The sequence below is a fragment of the Larimichthys crocea genome, chromosome XV (genome assembly GCF_000972845.2).
Source record: "Larimichthys crocea isolate SSNF chromosome XV, L_crocea_2.0, whole genome shotgun sequence".
NCBI lineage: Eukaryota > Metazoa > Chordata > Actinopteri > Sciaenidae > Larimichthys > Larimichthys crocea.
In genome coordinates, this window is record NC_040025.1 from 16,736,055 (window position 1) to 16,749,844 (window position 13,790).

Here is a 13,790-nt window from a genome sequence, read left to right on the forward strand (position 1 = left end):
TTCTGCTCTCAGTACAAATAATCCCATTCCGCCTCTCTTCTCCAGTAAGGCCTGCAGTCAAAGGGCCACACATTGTTATGGCACTGGCTAATTTTGCATGTGTCTAATTCTGTGGGAAAGTTACAATCTGTTCCCTCTGGTAGAATATTTGCATACTGAGTGAAGAACTCTTTTTTTTAATGAGGCTCCTTCTTTTTTTAGATGTAGCTGTCTTCAGGAATCAAAAATCACGCAGTGTGCAGTGTGCAAAATGTGCAAGAAATTACTAGGTGTGTATTTTGGCTGTCTCTAACTGTTTTTCTCCCTCTTCATTCATGTCAGTTATTCACTCTGCACGGACAGCGAGTTGGCTCTTAAATGTCATTGTTTTTTCATTAGGAATCAATCTTTTTGTGTGTGTGTGTTTTGTAAGAGGTTCCCCCACTCTGAGCCAGCTTTTTCTCATCATCTTGTTCCACTCGGGCTATTTACCTCACCGTACCTCACATTACTCCTCATCACTGTACAAAGAGCTACAAGCTTTCTCCCTTGTCACCCCTCACCTTTCACTCCTCCCCTGTTCCCTCTCGAGCTCCTCTGGTCCCCCCTGTGAGCCTCTGCTGGAGCTGGGCCACAAGACAGATGGTTGGAGAGGGAGATGTTGCAACAAACCACTGACCACTTGACCTTTATCGGCCACCACTCGGCCCTTGTCCTGCTGTGCACGTTTTACTGCAAGAGCTGCCTTTTAATGGGTTGGTTCACCCAAATTACAAATAAAGATAAAATGTGATCTATATGTCAAATTGTTTTGGTATTATGTAGATTTTTTTTTTGATATTTATCTCTGATATTTGCACTACCATTCCAATACAATGAGAATTATGGAGATTAATTTCTAGTGTTTAGCAGCTTTTGACAAATCACCCTGATATTCTGAGCACTCAAAATAGTCCCTATGTACACATCTTGTTGTGATTATCTGCAGTAGGGGTACTATCTCTGTAAAGATGTTTCTATTGAAATAAATATGTTATTCCTCTCTATTGCACTGGGATAGAGGCTGATACAGAGAAATATCTGAAAAACACTCTTTCTATCATTATTGTCGGGTCTAAGCCAACCAGATTGATCCAGGCAATTTCTGATATTGCTTTATGTAAATCCAAACAGCCGATACTTTTATATTGTATATATATTCACACAGGTGTGTTTCAGGTTTCTAGCACTCAGTAAACTTTCAGCTGCAGGCTTGTTAACCAGCTTATGGTATCTTTATGGCTGCTCCGCTCCTTTACTAGCATCTCCTCCCTGCTTCTCCTTCGTTCCTCTGCTTCATGTCATTTTGAAACCCTGTGTTTAGTATTTTTCCAGTCCATTTTAATAGCTAATCTGAAGGGTCAGTGCACAAGATATTAAAACATGTGGTTCTGTTATTGGCCATTATTCTTCTCTGGCTTGCTCCTGATCATATCCGGAGTCCTCCCTTGCTCATTCTTTCTCTCTCTGTCACTCTTTCTCTCACACACATACTATTAAATCATTGTAATCTTAGATCCACTACGTAATTTCCCCTTAATATGAACATGCCCCCTCTTATGTTGTTGATCAGGCTGACTTTTCTATGCAGTGCATTTTAGGTGATTGTAATCAATCAACGTTCCACTGATCAGACCTTGCCGAGCACAGCTGCATCCAGTCAGCCAGCTCTGCTCTCTGTTAATGGGGCTTTCTTTCCACCCACAGCTATGGCTTAGCTACATTAAACTACGTCAGCAGTCAGCTATTCCCCACTACTTGGGCCTGGCTGTGTGTGTTTTGGGCTTTCTCTGTGCATCCTCTTGGCTTTCTCTTCTTGAGGACGCCCAGTGTCTTCCTCATCAGTGACAGGCCTAATCTGGAAGAAATATGTAGGAGTACTTGAGAGAAATTAGTGGTGATGTTTGCTTGGCAGAAATGGATGCAAAGAGGAAGTCAAGGAGGATGGCATGCAGAGGAATGAAGGGGAGAGAGTGTGGACATGGCTGGATTGATGGCTTATACAGGGCAGGGTGGATGGTGAGGTTCTGGTTGGGACTGGGAGGAAGATCAGCATGATATATATAACTTGTTTGATAAACAGGGAGTTCACTGAGCAGTAAACTGTTCAAATAATTCATCGTCACCTTATCTTTCAAACTGAAAGGAGCCAATGAATCATTTGACTTCTCTTTATCAAGGGTCTGCGCACAGTTTTTTTTTTACAGGGCTGGTTTTAACACAATAATTCTACCACCTAGAGAGATCATAAGACGCTTATCATCACAGTTCTGCTCAAAGTGAAATGTTATTATCATTTTTCATTTTCTGTTTTGGCTGCTTGACTATTCCTATTTGAGGACTGATTACTAGTCCGCCTGCAGAGCATGCATATCTTCGACGGCTGGTGTTGCACTACCTTGCATAAGGACACTCATATGAGTATGTGCAGGGCAACATGGTGCTTGAACTTGGGTCACGCAGTTAAGACTAGCTTGGTCACCCTGGTATCACTCTAAGCCCCCCACATACTTACAGGGGGCTCCCCACTCTGAGCTCATAGTCAAAACATAGTTTTTTTTGTTTAAAAAGAAACACACATGTTTGCTTTATGTGACTCCGGCACTTATCATGTCTTGTAAAAGAAATTTGTAACTCCACAGTGCTTTCTATTTTATCCCCAGGGGAGGAAATCCAAGGCAGGAGGCATAGCTGTGTGTTTGTGTATGTGCATTCTTGTGTATATAAGCCCACAAATGTCTCATATATGTCTCCACATCTGCATATGCTTTTACTGGAGCCATGTTCTTAGCTCCAGGCAGAGAAACTGATCCTACCTGTGCTACATGAGCAAGCCCTTTACATGGCCCTGCCCTGGTCTTCGGCCCTCAGTGGTCCAGTGCGGTTAAATGTTGCAGAAAGGAGGGCAGCATGCGTGTGGGGTGCTTTATTGCATTGTGTCTAAATAGGAACCTGTCTGTCTTGCTCACTTTTCCTTAACCACCTCACACAATTTTTTCCCCTCTCCCCGGCAGTGAAAGCCTCTTGGCAAAGTGAGACCAAGAGCCTGTGAGCTATTTCTGTTTGGTTTTATGTTTATGATAAATTAGGGCTTGCGTTTCTGGCTGGCTCATCTGAGAACGTTGATATGTCGTCTCTCATCAGAGAGAAACAGTTACCCCACCCTTACACTTTGCCAAATGTATGGGAAAGAAAGGAGGGAGGAAGGGAGGAGAGGCAAAAGCAGTGATTGATTTGTTATTTATGGGCTACTTGTCCATCTAAAACCTGCTTTGCCAATATTTCTTATGCTCTCTTTCGATCTCTCTATCTCCAATGCTTTTAAATCTTTTACCGTCTGTGCCGTTGCTGTGAGTTCAGGTGGCAGCGCCAGAGTTACATTACATCAAGGCAAGCATGCTGCACTCATGACAACCTGCATTACACCGCCCTGATGTCATTACAACTCTGCTCCCCTGAAATTGGAGCTTCTTGGCACTTTGACAACTCAGCAACCCCCCACTTTCCAACTCTGTGTCCGCCAGTTCAAAAACAGTGTGTTCTCTCGGTTGCCAAAACAAAGTATATTTCCTAGTGACATTCGTGAAGTAAATCTTAAATCTTTTGAGCACCTTCCACATCCAGTGACTCAGCCCTGTGCTCACACAGGGAGTGATTTCTCAGCTCCCACCTGTTTCCAGACACATGCTATTAAGAGAGTAAATATGTCATAATACGAGACATGTGCACTCCTTCTAAAACTCCCAAAATGAAAAATGTAAATTTAAATTTTATCCAAATCCTTTCTACTGTAATCCATATCTTATACTCAGCAGTAGCAGTTTAATAAATTCAAGAGCTATTTATGTTTCTGTCTTTTTTGTCTGTCTCACATAATCTGTCAATCTTTCCTTCCTGGATCCTTTTTTATGTCTGTACCCTCCCTTGTCTTGAATTTCTGCAGTACTCTCCCCTCTGAAGCATCTCTAAAGATTTTTGATGAAAACAGACTTCTGCAAATCCACCAGAAAACACAGCTTTGATCATATACAGCTCCATTCACTGTGACAGCCTGGTCTGGCAGGATTCTTGTCTGTTGCTCTTCATGAACGCCGTCTTGTTCCTGAATGAAATTTGAAGTCTCTGGGGGGAGGGGGTAAGAAATGTTATTGTTCTAACAAACTGTGATGAGGAACTGTGGCAGACTCTGCTTGTGTTACTGTTAACACAAAGTTGTATTGAATATGTGCTAATGAAAATCGTGAGTATGCTGACTGGGCACTGTATCTGGTCACTGCTGGAGAGTGAATTTATAGCATGTTCAATAGTGGTGCGTCAACTGGGAGGTTGCAGACAGGAAGCACAGCGTGCTTTAAACTGGCAGCAGGAACACACCTGACTTCAGGGCAGGGTCAATCTGTGACATACCTGTTGTGACCCAATGCAAAGCCACCTAAGACAAAGAAGATATGAAAACACAGTGTAGCAATGACCTGCCTCCTGTCTCCTCTTTTATCTCGCCATCTTTGTTCAGTCAACTCAATCTCTAGGTAAATCCAGATGGAATGAAGCAGTAAGCATCTTCTATCTCTGACTTAACCGTTCTCAACTGATGTACTGCCATTAGGTTTTATCACTTAGGATATGTATGTATGTGAAAATTCATTTTCAACCTTTATCCTGCTTTTGATGGTATCTTATGGAACAGGTTGAAGAATCATGAAGGAATGAAGATGGAATAATGGTTTCAGTCTGGTTGGATGGCATGAAGTCTGTCGTCGTTATATGCCTTGGATCAACCGATAAACAGACTTGCTTTAAAATTATATGATTTTCAACACGTATCCTCAAAAAAAAACCCACTGTTGTTATTGGCTCCTAGAGTAAACGTTTGGCACTTTTTCACATTCTTTCACTGCGGCTGACCTGATATTTCTTTCAGCAGCCCCTCAAATGCACATACCTGCCTGGCCCCTTCTCTTTACTCACTTCAAAGGTCCTTCACCATCCTTATCCATGGCTTCCTATCATCCTATTGCCTAATCTTAAAAAAACAATGCACAGAGCCCAGTTGAAGATAGGCTGTGTGTTCAACATATGCCTTCATTTTTCATATTTTGCCATAACCTCATGCTGTAATTTTCCAAGCAATTACTGAAAGCGCTAGCGTTAACAGTTTATTCACTACACAGGGTAAGCACTTATCTATTTATACAGAACTCCTGCACTAACTTTAGGTGTGCACACTATATCTGCATGCTACTTACTGTGTGGTGTTAAGGCTCATTTCAGCTAACTACAAGGCAACAAACATCCTCCTCTACACTCCTACTAAGACATGGGTCATTAAATGATTACACCTAATTATGGAAAGAATCCTCAGAGAAGCTATTTGTTTATTTGATTCCACCAACGGTGTTATTAAGATTATGATTTAGGAGTGACAGTACAGGGGGGGGGAAACAGGATGGAGTCCTTTCAGCAGGTAGGTGGAATTAAAGCTGCTGGAGAGAAACCAAGCACAGGGTGACACTTAATGGCAGGGAGTCAGGACAATCATGAAGTCCAAGCTCTGGCGTCTTTTGTTCACTGTCAACTCCCTACATCACCAGCTCATTTTCCATGGAAATATAATACATAACTCAGCTCTAATCCCTACTCCGTTCCACTAAACAACTCAAAGACACACAAAGACTGCATACTAAATATAGCCCTCTCTTTCTTTTCCTGTCACACTTGTTCACACCCATTCAATGCTATACACTCTCATAAAAAGTTAATCAAGACCTTTGCTTTTATTTTGACATCGCGGTCTCCCTTTATGATGCCTTTAATCTTGAGAAAATGTCTCAACTTCAGCAACAAATGGCATTGTTTATATTTAGAACTATGGAATTACTCAGGCTAATTGCCCACGTGATGGTTAACATATGACCCCTTGAGAAGGGCTGAATTGTTTATGCTACTCTATATATGAACCCTATTGTACTCAGGACATCCGCTGAAGAGCTAGGAAGGACAGGGGCCACCCAGAGAGGGATTACTTTGTTGTGAGAGCCTAACATCACTCACTAATACAGTAATCTATACGTCTATCAAGTCTATAAACTTTAATATACCAGTTACTTACTAAGATGTAATGAGGCGTGCGTGAAAGCGATGACATTCAATGCTTCAGAAGGCTCTCTGGTTTTGACAGAGAGAAGGAAGTGGAAAAGAGAACAGCTAATCCACTGTCAGTCACTGAAACTTGTCATCCATCCCATTTGGCCAGTTGATGCAGTGTCATTACTGCCCTGTCACAGCCTTGTCATACAAATACAGGAGGAGGCCAGACGAAGCAGTAGCAGATGGAGAAAGAAACGGAGCTCACGCTGCCATGTTGGGTTGCCAGTACACTCGTCTTATGAAAGGTCTGTTGTGCCACTTGTCAGGACAAACTGTTTGTTCTAATATCCCAAACTCTTAAGTAGTAGTGACACCTCTACCCTAAGAGAGGAACCAAAATTTGATATACTAAGATATTTTTATGACTTAAGTGGCTAAAGTTGCTGGGTTTCCACAAGCCTGTTCAGTCTCCTCTGCTTGGGAATTCTGGGGTCACGATCCCTGAGAAATGATGGGAACGCTGCCACAAACACGATCACACTACAGTGCATACTTCACACTGGCACCATCAGCTTTGTTTGATGTGAACCGTATCTGCTGAAAGTTGATCATGATGTGTTGCACAAACAAAATTAAGCATATGTGTGTTGGTCTAATGCAGTTACTTGATCTGACACCCTGAGCCTGATCAGGTGTTAAGACTCATTTTACACATGAGGGGGCTTCATTAAACAAACAGAAATACATAACACACACACACATACTGAAACACCCCCAAGACTGAGGAGAGGCTCTCCGCAAAGGGCACTAACCTGATACTTCACAAACACACTCTGGTGACTGACACACTTAATGTTTCATTGACTGTAATAGGAGATGAAGACCATCTTCTTAAACACCCTGTTTTATGAATGCAGGTTTGTTTGTTTGTCGGTGTGTTTCGGCAGTCCTCTTTTTTAAATATCCTCATCACTTTTTCGTGGTCAGAGTTTTTCCACAACATGACCAAACAATTTCCTCCTTTAGGCGAAAAAACAAAGCAACAAAAACCCTCCTATTCTATTTACTGTCCTGTGATCTCTGTATTTTCTTAGGCTCTTTCCAATCCTTTTTCAGTCATTCCATCCTCAAGAGCCTCTTCTCACCCAACCCTCCCCTCCTCTCTGCTTATGGAATAATGACAACCAGCCTGATTTAACCAGCTCCTTAGTAGCTATAAACTCAAGAAACCCTCAGATCTGTGCTTAGGACTTACAGCAATCGTTCCCACATTATTCTGAACCGTGCTTCAAAGCAAAGCAGTGAGTATGTGCTGGTAATGAGTTGTTTCCTGATAACACCCTCGTATCAACATGATATGTCTAATTAAGTAGATTGATTGTGCAATTCAGGAAAACATATATTAGGCGAACAAACAGACCTTTTGTTAATCTTGGATATAACTACATTTGAGTAATTTTGAAGTTATTACTTGCGGTTACCTCTAATTTCCATTAAGCACATCAGATTTGGTTCATACTCCTATTAAATATACCTCCACTCGTGTCTCTTCGTCCAAAGCAGCATCTAGCCAAGCTGGGATTTACGCCGCGTTCCACATGGAGCTGGTTTGAAGGTTCACGCTATGATAAATCACAATAGTGGAATAACCAGAAGCAAACCTTTTAATACACTCCCACTCTTAGCATAGGCCAGACATTACTTGCAGTGTCCAAAGAGTTATTACATGAAATTACATAGAGCAACATATCATTGCATGACACTTAGTACATAATAGACATAATGGTTCCACTTAAGTTATAGCATGGGGAAAAGGCTAGTATTTCAAAATATAAACCCATTCGTTGACAGAGGCACACACACACACACACACAAACACACAAACACACAGATACGATCAATCAGACGAGGAACTACACTGACATGTAAACATACCACAAGAGGCTCTCTCTTTTCTCTCACTCTCCACACAGAGTACTATTCACCCCTCTTCCCCACTCTCCATCTTCCTCGCTCCCTCTCTCTTCCTGGCTCCTTCTCGGCTCTCTGCAGGCCCTGACACTGAACTCATTCAACCTCTGTCTACCTTTTTCCACCTTGACAGATAAATAAACAGTATCATCATAATCATCATTAACACTATGACGTAAGCAGGTATGTGGAAACGCGTGTGATTGAGAGTGCGTGTGTCGCCACATACATACATACATGGAAACAAACACACGCTCCGTGTACACCTTGGATTTGAACAGTTCCTATTCGACTGGGGTGTACTGGTTTCTGGCTTATTTGGATAGAAAGCACAACACCTTTGAGGAGGCATGAGTGTGTGTTTTTTTGTGTTTCCACATTTGGGCCACCATCCATTTTCACTTTTAGTCCTCCTTATAGGTAAATCATCTAGAGATGACTTCCAACTTCGATTTACTTTGCTTGGTACTGTTTATGTTTCATTCACTAAAACACTTCAAGTTCAAGTTTCCTCTTTGTCTGACTTCTTGTATTTCTAAAGTACCTCTACTGTCAGTGTTTTGGGGTTTTTTCCAGCCGCAGCTCTTCATCCGTCTCTTCCAGTTTGTGTAACATTGTCTAACTCGGCCCATCTTTTGGGGGTTTACAGAAGGAGGTTCCAGGATTCAGGGAAATCTGTCCAAACAAATAGCTGCAGCTCATATGGTGGTTATCTTTACTCCACTGCTGTTCTTCTCCTTACACACTAGAATTCCTGATTGTCCAAAATCTGTACTGCGTCAAGACAAACGGGTACACATGGCTAGAGTAACCTGCTATAGGTGGCCTCACAGCAAGGCTGAGCTAATGACCCCCTATATACCGACCCTTTCACCTCCAAGTATCAATCAAGTACAGAGTACACAGCTGACTACACATGGCAGCTTGATTATATTTTTGCCTGGAGCACCAGAAACCAACAATTACTCTGTTGCTGGAACACCACCTGACCCCAGGTTTGCTGTGTGGTGCTAAGATCAAAGAGTAACTTTTTTTTTGCAACATCGAGGCACAATGGCAACTGCAAGGTCCTAAATCAAGATGATACGAAATAATAATAAAAATGCAATGAAAGAGGTTCTTTTGGAGCCCAGGAAAGTGCACATTTGTCATTTTTAAAGCACACACAGACAGACAGATCCACCTTGACTCAGATAAACACATTCTGAATGTGTATATGGTTGCGATGGTTACTGGATACTTCATGTATTGAGGATGTGGTCATGGACACGGCATCATCGGTTGCACATTCACAGACACACACACTGCTGGTTGTGAGTCCAGATTCAGTAGGGGGTGTTGGCTGACATTGAGAAAGTGGAAGAAATTTGGACAAAAAAACATATTGACCCTGCCAGTTTATCCCAGACACCCCCGAAGCGCACAGAGTGCTATTCACCACATCTGCATCTCCATCTGCATACTCACTTCTCACACTCACGCTATTCTAAACAAACTTCCATCTGTATGGAAACATGCGCCACACTGTGCTACTCGCTCATGTTAATGCTCTGTGTACACATACACACACACACACAGGACCACACTGCTTCCCACATCCATCACACTCCACAATCACACAAGCTTCCTCGGGCACTATACCCCCGAACCGTGCACTTTATTCCACTGTGACGTCACTGGTTTTCCCATTTCTTGCTTTCTCTTCACCAAACACTGGCAGATAGTTCCCCACCCTCTCCTAATTTACGCTCTCTTCCTTTCCGCTCGATGCCTCTAATTCTTTCTCCTCATGGTGTCTGTTTTTCTTTCTCCAGGATGCAGATATCTCTTATGCTTGAATTACAACCTATCCCGTTTTCCTGTTCCCAATCACTTCTTCAGAGGGGTTGCAGGATTAGGATGCACAGATGGATAGGCCGATAGTGCGTGCAGAAAGGAACAAGGGAAACACTGGTGAGGGAGAAAGCTTTCGAAGTTTGTTTTTGTTGCAGTCTCCCGTGATTGATAGTTCAAATGGCACATCCTTAAACACAACTCTCATTAGTGGATCCAAAAACAAAAAAAAAGCATTTCAAAAGCATCTTCATGCTGAGTTAAAACCATGAATGTATTTTTCTATTCACTGTGCATCTTTTCTACCTGGTTCTTTTTGTCTTTCTGTCAATATATTTGCTTTGTTGTTTATCTTTCCCTTATCTGAGCCTTTTGTATGTTTGCCGTGCACACAGAAAATCCATCATTGCCATCTAGCAGTAAAGGGGCTCTGACAGATTGAGCAGAAAAAACAGAGCAATAAACCAAGTAAGGGGCCACAAAGAGAAGAAACAGATGAGAGAGATGATAAAAAAACATGTAGGTTTGAATTCTTGACAGTTAAAATGACCGTGCAGAAAATACACATGTACTCCAGACCCTTCTGCAGAGGAGGCCAGTTCTCAGGACCCCTGAGTGCATCAATTTTTTCTAAATCCGAATGCCAGTTTTCAGTCTGATGGGACATTTAGTTCCAAAGTGTATACTGCTTCTTGCACTTCATCTTTGAGCTGCTGATTGGTTCTGTAATAAGAAAATATATGGCCTGCATCAAAGTTTTTCTTTGTTGGTTTCCTATATTATTATGTGTTGCAATATTTTAGAATATATCTGTAGTGAGTGGTTTGCCTGTGAGGAATTTTTGTGGGTGGAAAGTTTTCAGCAGAATTGTGAAAGTTGCTCTGCACAAATTTAAGATATTAAATGAGAGGCATATTCCACATCTAATATATTTGTTGAATAGAGGCAAAAAAAAAAATATGCTCACAGTGCTCTGCGTTTCAGAAACAGTTTGGGTTTTTCAGAAGGAGAGAAACTCTGACAGCTGGCATGTCTGGACCAAATAAACAAAGGATCAGAAATAGGCTGGGTTTATAAAACCAATATTCATTAATCCATTTAAAATAAATGCCTGAATCGGGAGGGATTGTGATCTTCTTGATTGGCTCAGAAGTTAACATGAAATGAATACGTGTAGACTACTTATTTTTATTTCTGTTCTATTTTCCATCATACATGGACACACAAAATATGCAACTTACTGTAGTCAGCCAAAGATCATATTCACAAAGCACTGCTTGATGTAACTTCTTTTATACTTTCTATTTGACATCCCTGTGTGATCTATCTGTATCTGTGAGCACTGGTGGATCAAATCAGTCTTCAAAAGCCTCCATTAACATCCAACTTGGCATTGAGAATCACAGGTCTGCTGTTCACTTTATTCATCTCTGTCTTCTACAGCTATTAGAATGACAAAGCACGCAGAGATAATAGCTGTATTCCTCTATGAAAAGTGGTTATGACTTTCAGCCTGTGACCATATGCAGAGCTTTCCATGATATGATGAATGAACTCAACACTCCACACTTAATGCTTTGAAATTTCATAAACAGATTATGTCACAGACAATCTATCTTTGAAATGAACATAAAGTAAACAAGACACATATTCATAATGTCCGCATTATATAGCAGCAGGACGTGGGTTTTTCACAGCACTTGTAGCTCAAAGACACGCAAACTTGATCCCAACAACAATAACGTGTCCTGCCAAAGTGCTTCATTTATAAGTGTCTTTGCTTACCGGGACTGAACTCACAGCTGTGGTTACTTCATGAATGGGAATTTATTTAGCTCATGAAAAAATAATGCATTAATCTACTACACGTTTACTTCATAAGTACATATAATAAAAAACAAAACACAAACTAACTAACTATCTAATACTTTTTTGCAGCTTCTTTTTTTCTTTTTTCTTTTTTTCAACATCTGCAGGACATAATTCATTTTTTTAGCCATGCAAATAGTTTTTATTTATCGGGGGTCTCAGATATCCAAGATTTCTGCTGTCACTTCAAGTGAACATACGGTAATTTAAAGTACAGCAATATGTCATAAACACTTTGGTGGCACTACTTTCTGCCAATGAAATAGTCCCTTTATTTACAGCAGCTCTATGCATTGGCCAGTGTAAGAGAACAGAAAAGCTGTTTCTGGAAAAAGATGTTCCCACTGACTTTAAAAAAAGAAAAATCTTTTTTTTTTCTTTGCAATGCTGTGAACTGAACAATAAAAATTCCTTTCACTTTTATTGCACGAAGCTGGAGGCAGAGAAGAATGATAGGAAGATATGAACATTTTTAAACAAAAAAAAAAAAAACTGGAGCCATGTGTGATTTAGGAGAAGCTGCAAAGAAAAAAAATAAATACTGTTATTTTGTGCATAGATACAGTGACTTAAATAATATATTTCACCTCTGTGGTGACGTATAAGCTATAACGTCATCATTTTTTTTGCAGTCAGCGACCAGTTTTTCAAAAGTGATTCATGCTTGTAGCATCTTATGGAAAAGAGCTCTGAGAATAATAACAGTAATAGGACCTTTGATAGAAATAAAACTTCCCTTTATTGGCAAAGTAATCTCCCACAGTATCTTTTTCTGGTTATTATGGATTCACAGAAGATGAATCCTAAATTCTTCATCTCTCTATGTTATTCAAAGCCAACACTTAATGATTCCCTCAGATGTTCCTTAACCTTTCAGTGCCAGCATTATCAGACCAGGTGTTGTTCTGAGCTCCGTACTTCTAAACCTATAAGACATGGCCAAATTGAGGCTTTCCTTTAAAACAAATGGATCTGTTGGACTTACTGTCCCTATGAGTGAATGTTTAGTTAAGCCTCATTTCTTTATCATGAGGTCCATAGTAGCTATGTTTGTGGTTTCTGACAGAGTCCAGAGATTTGGATCGAAAAGTGAACTTGATTGAGTGACTGTTTTTAGATTCAGTTCAGTGAGTTCCAGGACTGCCTCCATCTTTCTCTTCTCCAGGCAGGAGGGGGGGCCCTGACTGACCTGACATGCCTGATTCATAAGCTCAATGCAAGATGTTTTAGGATTGTCAACACCTATGTTCAAATAAAGAGGTCCCTGAGAAGAGTCACTGAAAGGTCTCTGCATTAGAGACTCCCTCTCAGAGGAGAACAGCTGTCATTTTTATTTCTGGCATGATACTAGGAGCTGAAATAAGCCCTAACATGTGGGAGAAAGTACATCTAGAAATCCCAGAGGAAAAGGTTGTCATAGATAGAGATATTTAAAGGTCTCAACATTCCTTTAAACTTTAGCGTAGGTCTTCAACTGTGCATGATGTGCAAGAGATGTTCCACCTGATGACAGTGAATGGTAATATAATGTGGGCTGGTGTGCTCCCAAATAAAATATTTCATTCAGGGAGTATTTTTCTACAAGGGAGTATTTTCATAACCTTGAAACTCACACTCAATCTGACCAAGCCATCTCTTTGTCTGTGGTTTTATTGTCCCAGCCAATGCCTTTTCTCTTTCTCACCGCTCCTCAGCTTCCTCTCTTGCTCTTCAGTTGTCATGTGTAGCTGCTAAACGACCAAAGTGGATTGTGGATTAATTTTGCTGCCTTACCGCTTTGCAACAAAAAATCCTGTAAGACCAGAGGAGCCAGGATAATCACATTAGTGCGATTCTCAGGGAGCTTACAGCCCCCACCTCCTCAGCAGCAGGACAGAATGGTTTTGACTGAAGGAGACATCTGATGTGAACCTGGCCGGACCAGTGAAGGAAAATGGCCAGGTTTTCTGACATCATGGGGCATTTCAGTCTCTGCTGGCAAGGGATCAATGGCTTTGGGCTAGACAGACAGT